The sequence below is a fragment of the Triticum urartu genome, chromosome 5, assembly GCF_003073215.2.
Source record: "Triticum urartu cultivar G1812 chromosome 5, Tu2.1, whole genome shotgun sequence".
In the NCBI taxonomy this organism is placed as follows: Eukaryota; Viridiplantae; Streptophyta; class Magnoliopsida; order Poales; family Poaceae; genus Triticum; species Triticum urartu.
The window spans coordinates 606,059,971-606,072,437 of record NC_053026.1 but is presented as its reverse complement, the minus strand read 5'-3'; positions in this window follow the sequence as shown (position 1 = coordinate 606,072,437).

Genomic DNA, 12,467 nt, shown 5'->3' with positions numbered 1-12,467 from the left:
CCCCCCCAATTTCTCTCTACCTTACCAAAGTTAAACAAGTATGGTATAGGTAGGCAGTCTCATGCATATGAGTAGGTAACTTTAGGTACATAGGGATAAAGAGCAAAATAAACTATCTGTTACTAGCCTTAGTGCTTGTGCATAGAGACAGAGAGAGATGAGGTTGAATTATCTTTTATAATGCATGCATGGAATGGCGTATGCATGCATTGCATGGTGTAGATTATTAATTCCCCACCAAGGCCTTTCTAGGTCATGCATGTAGCTGGACATGTCTGCTGTCATGCAAATTTAGTAGTCCAATTTGCAAGTACTGCGAAGCTTCAGTGCTTTGGATGATGGGCTAGATCTATGTGAGCTACATGTACAGTAGCTGGCCTTTTCTCTCCATATGTATCTCCTTTCTGCAAATTGAGCAAACATGCTGGCCATTTGATTACTAATGGATCGCTCATAAAGCTTTACACACTCGAATTGTGCAAGATCTCAGCACATCGTGCTGTTCAACTATTCTATTCGTTCTGATCCTTCAAAAATTTAAAACCCAGCTGTCTTTTCCATGCAAATAAATTATTCGGTGCAATCTTTCGTCTCAAATATTCTCCTTTATCCCTGCATATTGTTTATCTAAAAATGTTGATCGTCGAGCAAGGGTTTGTGCCACTCGCTTACGTATGATTAATTATTCTCTCTAGTTGCTAGCTAGCTAGCTACCAGTGAGCTTAATTAAACATAAATTCCACTCTTGATGGTCTATGACTGATTAGTGAGATTAGACAAGAGATAACAAATTTGATTGACATGCTAGCTGCAGGATCCAACAAGTGTAGCCTTCCCATTTGCCGATGAGCTCGATCATTCACCCATTCATGGGGATCCGCAAGTAGTAACAAGGATTGATGCTTCAGATTAAGAAGAGTCGGACACAGTGAGTGCCAGATTGCAGCTAGACCGGAAAAGAATAGTACTCACCTAGTGCTGTTTTCTGCAACTGCAAGCGTATGAAACTCATATGCATCATGCGTCGATCCAGCGCTGACTAGTGAGTCGAGGTAGCATATATGCAGATTAATCGCATAGTGTTAGGTGATTGATCTTGGTATGTGTATGTATCCATCCGCACGCATGGAAAACTTGCATTAGAAGAACTAGTCATCAACCCGTGCGTCCGCACGGGCTAGTCTTTTGAACAATACATCAGTTAAACCCTTGTCTGTGGGAAAAAATTATATGAATGCTGGATATAAAAAATAATCTGATTTAGCAAATAGTGATTTCTAGCAAGAAATGCACATATGCAAAAAAACAAAGCGCTAACTTGTGTGAAATATAAGCCACATGTCTTCAACTTAAAAGAGAGTATAAGAAAACTCAGAATACTTCATTAATTAAAATCTCTTATATTATTTCTTGTTATGGAGTTCTTAATAACAATGAACTTTTCATTATGCCTCATTTGTTCAAAACAACCGTGTACATCATTTAAAACTTAACAACCGTAGTCTGCATGCACATAATACCAAATTGCTAGATTTGGTACCAAAACAAAATTACACTTTTGTTGCGTGGAGATACTTTGAAATATTGTCATGTAACATAAATACTTTGTCATTTATTCTGTCCATTTTACCACCATCTAGGTTTTCTTAATGTCTATGGTACCGGTACTTATGGTTTTGGTCTCATGTAGAATAATTTGGTTTTCCTCTGCAACGAAATACTGTAGAAGAAACCAAGAGTACTACTTCCTATCCTACAAAATTCATATAATTTATTCAGGTGCAATATCCAAAGTAATCATCTGACAAAACCATACTATCTGAAATTTAACAGGAGCAACGTACATGACCATGTGATAGCTCAATCTTCAGCTTTCCATATTCTTATGTTTTGTATTTCCTGCCATCCAATAGGTCTTTGGTCAATTGGTTCTCATGTGGGGACCAAAATCAAACAACATATTATAGCGAAAAAGCTGGACAGTAATGAATCTTAAGTTCAAGATTTTGTGAATAGGAAGATATTATTAAATTTGCTTCCAAGTTCATCGACCAAATGTGAAGAACCTTTCCCTTCAGATATGCTACCACAACAGTGGTATCTCTGAGGGTGTGCATATAAGACTATCCTAGCCATATAAGTTTTACTAAATAATTTGTTTTAAAATTAATGAGCATAGCAATGTTTCACACTGTGTGATGATAATTATTTTGCAACTGCTCCGTCCAGAATGGTCCTCGTGAACTTCCAACTTCCAAGTATCTTTATTTTATCAGAACAGAGCAACACACAGTCGATAATATGCAAAATACTTATAAAAACCTGACACGATTTAGCACTCTAGCAGGGAGAGGTGAGCACATAGCTTACCTGCATGGACCTAAAGCCGGTGGGCGCTTGCTGAAGGTTACATACAGTTTGAAATGATTGGTTCTTACTATTTGAACTTTTTTGGGTGATCTCGGTTAGACTAAATAATTCAAATAAATGATGGTATTTTCTCAGTTTGTTAAATTTAGATTTCAATACTACAAAAGTCAGAATCAGGATACTTTCTACATGGCTTTTCAGGTATTTTTCTACATGGCTTTGTTGTAATGTAGAATTCACCAAAAGCAGTTTACTTCTGTTTTGTACCGAGTTATTCTGCTGGTGAGGTAGAGCTTAGGGAGAGACAGGTAAGTGACCACTGACCTAGTATTGGAACATGCATATGTGGATGCTCTAATCTGGTGCTTTCTGTGAATAAGAAAAAGCAGTTGCTACCACATGGAACAGAACATTTGGGGAGTAATCAAAGAAGTAAAAATAATAAAGAGACCATGGATGCTTCATCGCGATGATAAAAAAGAAGCAACACGCATTGATGCAGAGATGAACTTCAGTACATACATCAATACTCTTAGAGTTCACAATGGGCAGGTGACTCGTGGTGTTTCTCTGCCAAATGATTCGTTCTTGTGAAATTCGAAAATTCTAAGAAGCTTTGATGTCGCATTTATATATCCTGGTTGTATAAAGAGTCCTTACTCCTTAGTAGCCTGGTAGTTAAAAAATCATATGGAATTAACTGCCATCTCTTTGGTAGGTAATCAAATTTTGATAGTGAGAACAATTATATGCTCAAAATTTGTAGACCTTCACATTTATACACTGTATGTTGCAATCCAAAAAAGATTATTACTGCAGTAGTAGTTTATTCACTCAAGTATGAGCTGCTCAATTATCTCGAATTATAAATTGTAATCGGACTTCCCCAAAGACAGGGCATCCACGTGCTAGGAAGAAGCCCTTCACCGCTCTGACAGGAGGGAGCTTATTAGCAGCCGGTTATTATGCACTACATGCTATGGCTTCTCCATTCTTAATATAGTGACATGAAAAAAGAAATGGATTGCAGAGGGTACACTACGATCTGTTCATATCTTATCACAAAATCTGAACGTAGACATTATAGTCTCACGTACATCAGTTCTAGGAGGAGATGGCACCCAGTTTTTTTAGGGAGGAGAGAGGCCAACATCACACTACCGGAATAATTGGCTACCCTGACGGCCTATTCTATGCCGACGGCCTTTTGTCGGGGCCGTCGGTATAGACGGAGCTATGCCGACGGCCTAGGGAAAGCCGTAGGCATAGAAAGGCCATCGGCATACCTCAGACTATGCCGACGGCAGCCGTAGGCATAGAAAGGCCGACTCATTTTCTTCTTTCTCTTTTTTATATCGTTTGTCGTACGTGGGATAGAGAGATGAAGGGGATAAGCACTCAAGTAGGTCAATTCTAGGAGGAAATATAGGAGGAGATGACACCCAGATTTTTGAGGGAAAAGGAGAGAGGCCAAGATCAGGACGACTTGATTTTTTTCTCTTTTTATTTGTTTCTCGTACCTGGGATAGAATAACAGATCAAATCTTGTTTTTTTGCGCTGGAGATCAAATCTTTCATCCATCGGCTACAGATACATCATATACTAATCGGATGGCTAATAATTGTTAATTCTAAGGATTAACGTGGTGTCTCTTATGGTGCCTCCAATTAGTAAATATAAGACTTGTCCTAGGTTAGAAATTGGTAATCTTTGTTCATGTTAAGAACTCCTCGTGTGGACCTCCTCATGTGCTCGAGTACATCATCATGTAGGGCATGTTGACTTTCACTACTACATATCTAAGTACCACGCCGAAGAAGCCCCCCTCCCCCTGTTGATGCTCAAAAGTGGCACAATTGTAAAAGTTGCTTTAATCTTTGTCAAGATTAATTCAAACTTATGATTGGAAGTCACCATGATATGGCTTTCTTTGAGAAGATCAAGATGGATATGAAAGTGGTCTAAAACGGAGTCCGGATGCAAAAGTTATGACAAGTTCAGAGATGCTCATGGTGATACCAGATTAAAGAATGGCTTAAAACCCAATTAAGATGACTCCAAATGGAAAAAGTTTCAACATGAAAATTGTGCGTCTCGTCGAAACGGATGATTTTGATATAAAAATCGTCTTAATCCAAGGTCGTATGCAAAAGTTACAGCCAGTACAAGGCGCTGCCGCACTGGATGGCCGGACACTCCGGGGACAACTATCCGGGTTTTGATTTTCTCTCTGCATGACCGGACACTCCGGGCATGTTAGTCCGGGTTTTGAATTTGGCTACTGCAGACTTCGGAAAACAGCTGAAACCCTCCTCAAGATGGCCTCAGATCAAAAAACGTTCAACATGAAAGTTGTTCATCTCGTCGAAACGGTCAAGATTGCTTTTGGGCTTGTTTTCATCCGTGGTCGTTTACTCCCCCGAACATGGCCCACAACATGCAGCCAGATTTTACCGAACAGTTTTGGAAAGTTCGGAGCAAACAAATCCGAATTGGACCAGGGTTTTGGACGTGAATTGAAGCCTTTTCCTTGCACGAGAAGTCCAACCGCCTCTTATATACTCAAGGGGTGATGGCCGATTAAATAACACACAATCGATCAAATCATCTACCACGTTTTATCTTTTATCTTTTCTCCCTAACCCTAGTTCTTCTTCCTCGTTCTTCGTCTGTTCTTCTTGTTGCAGGGCGGCGAACCTCGAGGCCCTAGGGGCGACATGCCGACCTAGGGCAGCCCATAGCCGCCGCGCGCCCTGACGGGGTCCCTCCCGGACGTGTGGGGTTTCGGGTCCTCAAAAGCACCCGCCGGATTGCTTGCGTACCGCGCTTCCGGACGGGTCTCCTTCGACGTGAGCTGCGGTGCATCACCCCCGGCGTCGAGGGTACACGGTGACGTGTTCGTGTGCGAACACACTTTTTGGCGACTCCGCTGGGGATCGAAGCTTTGAACGGTCTCCAGCCCGTTCTTGCTACGAAGAGATCGTCATCTAGGGTTTGCAATCTACAAGGGTAATATGAATACCTAATTCCCTACTGTAGATGCAAATAATTCATATGGTGTTACTAGATCGTTCAATGAGTATACTCTATCGTCCAGCCCTAGTTTGTTCAATCATGCATCTAATTACGTGCATAGGCCGATTCAAAGTAATTTACATGCTTCAACTTTTTATGATACTAGTAACATGCGTCATATGTATCCCAACTCTCATGCATCGGCAACCCCACAAATTTATATGCCGATGACCAACATGATGAGTTTGGTTAATCAAGTTGAAACACCTCATGTAGGAACTTTAAATAGCATGCAATAAAGTGTTTCACCTTTTTATTCATCGGCAACTAATTTGCAACATGTTAATCTGAACATGCCGGTGGATAAGGGAATTGGCCATGGTACTACTAGTTATTCAGCCAATTGCCATCAACAATCATATGCTACACCTCATGCTTCTAATTTTTCGGCACCATATGCAACTGAAGGTATTCATAATTCGGCTTCGCACCTTCTTGCTAATGACCGAATAAGTGAAAATTCTATAGGATCACATGTGTGTTCACCTACTACTGTAACATATCATGTTCCCCCTACACAATTACAGAAGTTCGGCAACATCTCATTGCCGAAAGAGTCTAAGAGCATCGGGGGGCAACCATATCCAGACTGGGTAGTTGAGAGAAAGCTTACATTTTCTTGGGATTTGTGCAACTCCATTCGAAAGGAACTAATAGAAGGCGGGAAGCCTCATGATTTTGCTGCAGTAAAAGCTAGAGTTGTGCAAATGATTCAGTCGCCCAGTGTTGTATCATCCAATGCACCCCCTAAACAATTGCAAAGTTTCGCCACCTCATTGCCGGAAAAGTATGAAAGTATTGGGGGGCAATCTCATGAGGAGTGGATGGAAATTGAGATGAAAAAGTTTAAAGCTCGCCAAGCTGAGATGTGGGCTAAAATTAGACAAGAGCGAGAAGCCTTGCAAATTAAAAAAGATAAAGTTATTGATTCAGGTAACAGAGAAAAATCGGTTATTGGAAAAGCCGAATCAAGTAGTATATATTCCGAGTCCATCAAATCTAAAGAGGCAAGCATTATTGAGAAAGGGCATGGAAAGCCTAGAAAAACAACCATGCTTGATTTTTCTGAAATTAATGGAACCTACTTCCTTCCCTATGAGTTTCGTGCCATAGAAATTGATGAGCTTCAAGGACAAGAACAAGTAGCCGAACAAAGTTCGGTTGAAAAAGATCTTCAAACTAATGATGCACGGAATCAAGAAAAAGATGATGAAGAGGCATTGGGGAGCGATCCAAAGGCGGATCAAGATATTGTTCAAGTCACACCACCATCATGCTCTCCCAACATATTTGAAGAGGTATGTTTAGCAAGTAATTTACCTATTTTCAGATTTGGTCAAAACTTTATTGTTGATGCATCTATTAAAAAAATCCTCTGAAGTAATGTTGAAAGACCAATGAAGAAGGGTAATTTACTTGTTAGCAATAAAATCATTATAGAATATATCGGTCAACCCATTGCGCCATTTATAAAGACCGATAATGACTTACTGTTGCCGCCAAAGCTTTCCCTGTTGCTTTATTTAAAGTTCGTATCTACATGGGTAGCTTTGGTTATTTCATACTTGGCTTACTCTTGGCCTCAATTGAGGCATGCATGTTCTAACTATTTTTGTTTCAGAAACTTAAAGCCAAGGTTAGATTCTTTTCAGAAAACCGATGCTAGTATAATATCTTATCCAATGACATCGGTAAGAGAATGCAAAATAAAATTCATAGCCGAATGGGGTGATACAAAATCTGAACCATTCGTTTGCTTAACTCCAAAGCCGTTCTCACAGCAAGATCGGCTAGAAAATAAAAAGTTTACCTTCAATTCAAGCATGTGTGATCAAATATTTGATTTGTTGCTGAAAAATAATTACATAAGAATTCTTGACCACCATGTCAAGCCATCAATTCAAGGATGAATGTATTGTAGGTTGCATCATTCGTTCAAACATAATTTTGAGGATTGCAATATGTTTCGTCAAATAGTTAAATCGGCCATTGATAAAGGACGATTGAGAATTGTTGAAACACCAAAGGATGACCAGTCTATTACGATTGGTCTTGATGGCAAAAAGTTTTTGCATCGACTACTTCAAGCCGATCCATCTAAAGAGAAGGTAAAAACTGTAGGTGACGGGATCATGCTTTCAAGTAAAGAAGTTGTTGAAGAGCACAATGAACATAAACTTGAGGGCGAGAATTCCATCGAAGCTACAATGAAGACGCCAAGGACTGGGGGGCAGCAAGGAAACCCAATGATCAATGAAAGCAAACCAAAAGAAAACAAAGGCCGAAATAAGCGCAAGTGTAAGAGATCAAAAATCACCTTCGCTGAACTATTGGATAAATGTCAAAAGAAGAGTGAAGAGCAGAATGCTTATCGGCCAAACCATGCAAAGAAACCAAGATCACCCCCAAGGCGCAAATATGAGGATCGGTATTGGTAAAGTGAGAATTTCAATGCAACATATTCATATCCTTATTTTGGGCCGCCAATACCAATGCCGTGGATGCCTCCCTATGCTTATTTAAATCCATATTCATCATGGGACATGTATGATACAAGGGCACATTCTCTGTCTTATTTTAGACCATCTCACCAATACTATGCAGCTCCAAGAAGATCAACATTTGAACAATCACGTGTCAAAGACCGTTTCAATCATAAGGAATCGATCCAAAGCTCAAGGAAGAAGAAAGAGGTGGTAGAGCGAGTTTACCGCGTGAAAAGAGATGGTCGTAAGTGTGCTACTTCAGATTTGATTTCAAATGACAAAGAGCCAATTAAAGTGTTGACATTGGCTACAAAAGGCAAAGAAGTGAAGCAATCAATTGATCAAAATCAGAGTGCCAAATCTGAAGAAAAGAAGTTAGGGGTGCACAAGGTCCAAAAGGAGTTGCCATTGGTTGAAACTAAATCACAGTCGAGGTGCTCACTCGGCTTATCGTATTGGCAAAAGAAGGAGTTACAAAAGCTTAGTGCACAAGAACTTGAAGAAAGGAACATGGCATGGGTTCCCAAAGGAAGTACTCAAAATAATTATTATGTGCAAGCTTCCATTACAAGAAGTGCGGCAAAGCTGAAGAAGGAAAAGAGTGAAAACTATGAAGGACCAAGCCGAAGGTTTCAACATCCTCGGTCTATACATTATCCATATTCTTCAACTATGCCATTAACGCCTATGCCATAGAATTCGTCATCAGGTATGGTTTGTAACCCTCAATGGGCTTATTTTAATCCATGGATGCAATATAATTTCTTACATTATGAAAGGGTATTGCCAAATCACTATACATTTGATTAGCTACAAGTTTGTTGCTGATCCAAAGGGTCGAAATACTTTATTTGTCATTTCATTTGTTTATTTCGGCTATATGTGCTTTGAATGAAGTTTACATGTAATGGCCGATATTTATCTATCGTCCTAAGAGTATGTCAATGCATGGCCGGTGTAGTATTCTAACATCGTCCTTAGTTCGATTGGAGAGCGAGACAAGGTATGTGCTCATGGAAATTTATATGTATGCGTATATTATGATTGAATGGAGTTGAGACATCATGACCGATGTCATTGAATATATGCTGCATAGGCCAATTCATAGTTTGCAGAATTGACTGGTGGGCTTATACTTTGTTTGGATATGATTTGGCTTATGCATCTTTGAGATCTATAAAAGGCCAAATCATAGCTGATTTTATTACTGAACATCGGATTAATGACATGCATAATGTTGATATTAGCCTTGTCTCTCTAGTACTATGGAGATTATGTTTTGATGGTTCAATTCATAGCAATGGCCAAAGTGTTGGTGTTGTTTATATATCTCTTTATGGTACTATTTTTGAAGCCTCATGCCGCTTAGAATATTTTTATGCACGATTAATCAAGGCCGAATATACATTGTTATTCGGATTGACTCTTTTACTTGCTATAGGTGCTATACATATTGATGCTTTCGGTGATTCGTTATAACTAGTGCAACAAATATCCAAGGGTTATCAATGTTTTGACGAATCACTTATATTTTATCGTGGGGTATGTCTAGATGCAAAATTTTCCTTTGGTTGCTTTAAAATCATTCTTATATTTAGACATGACAATTCAAAAGAGTTGGCACAGCAAGCATCTGGCTACTACATTAATCATGGTGTATTGCATTTCTCTCAATAGCCGATGCTTCATCTCGTCAACATAGGTAAAGCCGAACCAAAGTCCACAGCTTCAGCCACTAATGAATTTTGATGCAGGTGAAAGTAAGGATTGGAGAGAGTTTATTGTTGATTATCTACAAAAGCCTAGCAAAAGGGTGAACAATACGGTTCGGAGGATGACCTTGAGACACATATCTATGGAACTTTATCATCGGATTGTTAATGAAGTTGAGAAGGTTTCGCCCAAGTTTGCAGCAAGGGTTCAAAAACAATAATGGCCGATATATAATTATCGCCCTAAGCATATAAATGGCCGATGGAGTGTTGACATCGTCCTTAGAACAAACATGCTACAAGTTATTTTTCGGCACGCTAGCTTTGCCGAAAAACAGGGGGGCATGTGTTGACGCTCAAAAGTGGCACAATTGTAAAGGTTGCTTTAATCTTTGTCAAGAATAATTCAAACTTATGATTGGAAGTCACCATGATATGGCTTTCTTTGAGAAGATCAAGATGGATATGAAAGTGGTCTAAAACGGAGTCCGGATGCAAAAGTCATGACAAGTTCAAAGATGCTCATGGTGACACCGGATTAAAGAATGGCTTAAACCAATTAAGATGACTCCAAATGGAAAAAGTTTCAACATGAAAGTTGTGCGTCTCGTCGAAACGGATGATTTTGATATAAAAATCGTCTTAATCCGAGGTCATATGCAAAAGTTACAGCCAGTACAAGGCGCTGCTGCACTGGATGGCCGGACACTCGGGGGACAACCATCCGGGTTTTGATTTTCTCTGTGGATGACCGGACACTCCGGGTATGTTAGTCCGGGTTTTGAATTTGGCTACTGCAGACTTCGGAAAACAGATGAAAACCCCCTCAAGATGGCCTCAGATCAAAAAACGTTCAACATGAAAGTTGTTCGTCTCGTCGAAACGGTCAAGATTGCTTTTGGGCTCGTTTCCATCCGAGGTCGTTTACTCCCCAGAACATGGCCCACAATATGCAGCCAGATTTTACCGAACAGTTTTGGAAAGTTCGGACCAAACAAATCCGAATTGGACTAGGGTTTTGGACGTGAATTGAAGCCTTTTCCTTGCACGGGAAGTCCAGCCGCCTCTTATATACTCAAGGGGTAATGGCCGATTAAACAACACACAATCGATCAAATCGTCTACCACGTTTTATCTTTTATCTTTTCTCCCTAACCCTAGTTCTTCTTCTTCCTCGTTCTTCGGCTGTTCTTCTTGTTGCAGGGCGGCGAACCTCGAGGCCCTAGGGGCGGTCAGGCCGACCTAGGGCAGCCCATAGCCGCCGCGCACCCTGACGGGGTCCCTCCCGGACGTGTGGGGTTTCGGGTCCTCAAAAGCACCCGCCGGATTGCTTGCGTACCGCGCTTCCGGACGGGTCTCCTTCGACGTGAGCTGCGGTGCATCACCCCCGGCGTCGAGGGTACACGGTGACGTGTTCGTGTGCGAACACCCCCTCCCCCGGCCACGGTGCCCTCCTCTGGCGACACGTGGGGAACCCTAGCCGCCACCGGTAATAACCTTCACCACCGCATCGCCGTCAGAGGGCCAGACCACACGAAGGTGGCAGCGGGGCGAATTTGCATCCCTCGCGCCCGCAAGCCCCCCCGCCTGATGCGTCTCCATCGTATCTACTTTTCGTAACGTGTTTGCTCTTGTTTTGGACTCTAATTTGCATGAATTGAATGAAACTAACCCGGACTGACACTATTTCACCAGAACTACTATGGAGAATTATTTTGAAATAAATAAAAAATACTGGAACCAAGACCCACTGGAGGGGGGGGGGCAGCTGCCCACTAGGCACCAGGGCGCGCCACCCCCCTCTGGCGTGCCCTGGTGGGTAGTGGGGCCCACGAGGCTCTGCTGACCCTAATTTCAACTCTATAAATTCCTATTTTTGGAGAAAAAAATAGGAGATGAAGTTTCATCACGTTTTACGATACGGAGCCGCCGCCGCCTCCTGTTCTTCACCGGGAGGCCAGATCTGGAGTCCATTCGGGCTCCGGAGAGGGGGATCTTCCGTCTTCGTCATCACCAAGCATCCTCTATCACCAATTTCATGATGCTCACCGCCGGGAGTGAGTAATTCCTTCGTAGGCTCGCTGGACTGTGATGGGTTGGATGAGATTCATCATGTAATCGAGTTAATTTTGTTAGGGCTTGATCCCTAGTATCCACTATGTTCTGAGATTGATGTTGCTATGACTTTGCTATGCTTAATGCTTGTCACTAGGGCCCGAGTGCCATGATTTCATATCTGAACCGTTTATGTTTTCACCATTATATCTATGTTCGTGATCCGGTCTTGCAAGTTATATGCACCTATTACGTCTTATGATCCATAAATCCCAATGTGACAATAATTGGGACACTTTCCGGTGATAACCGTAGTTTGAGGAGTTCATGTATTCACTATCTGTTAATGCTTTGTTCCAGTTCTCTATTAAAAGGAGGCATTAATATCCCTTAGTTTCCTTATGGACCCCGCTGCCAAGGGACGGTAGGACAAAATATGTCATGCAAGTTCTTTTCCATAAGCACGTATGACTATCTACGGAATACATGCCTACATTATATTGACAAACGGGAGCTAGTTCTATGTCGCCCTAGGTTATGACTGTTATATGATGAATATCATCCAACGAAATCACCGATCTAATGCCTACAAGCTTTTCATATATTGATCTTGTTATGTTACTACTGTTGCTGCTATTGTTACAACTACTACAAAATTATTGCTACTGCTGTTACTGTTACTATTGCTGCTACTACTATTGCTATCGCTATCATACTACTGTGCTACTGATCATTTTGATGCAGATATTTAGTCTCCAGGTGTGATTG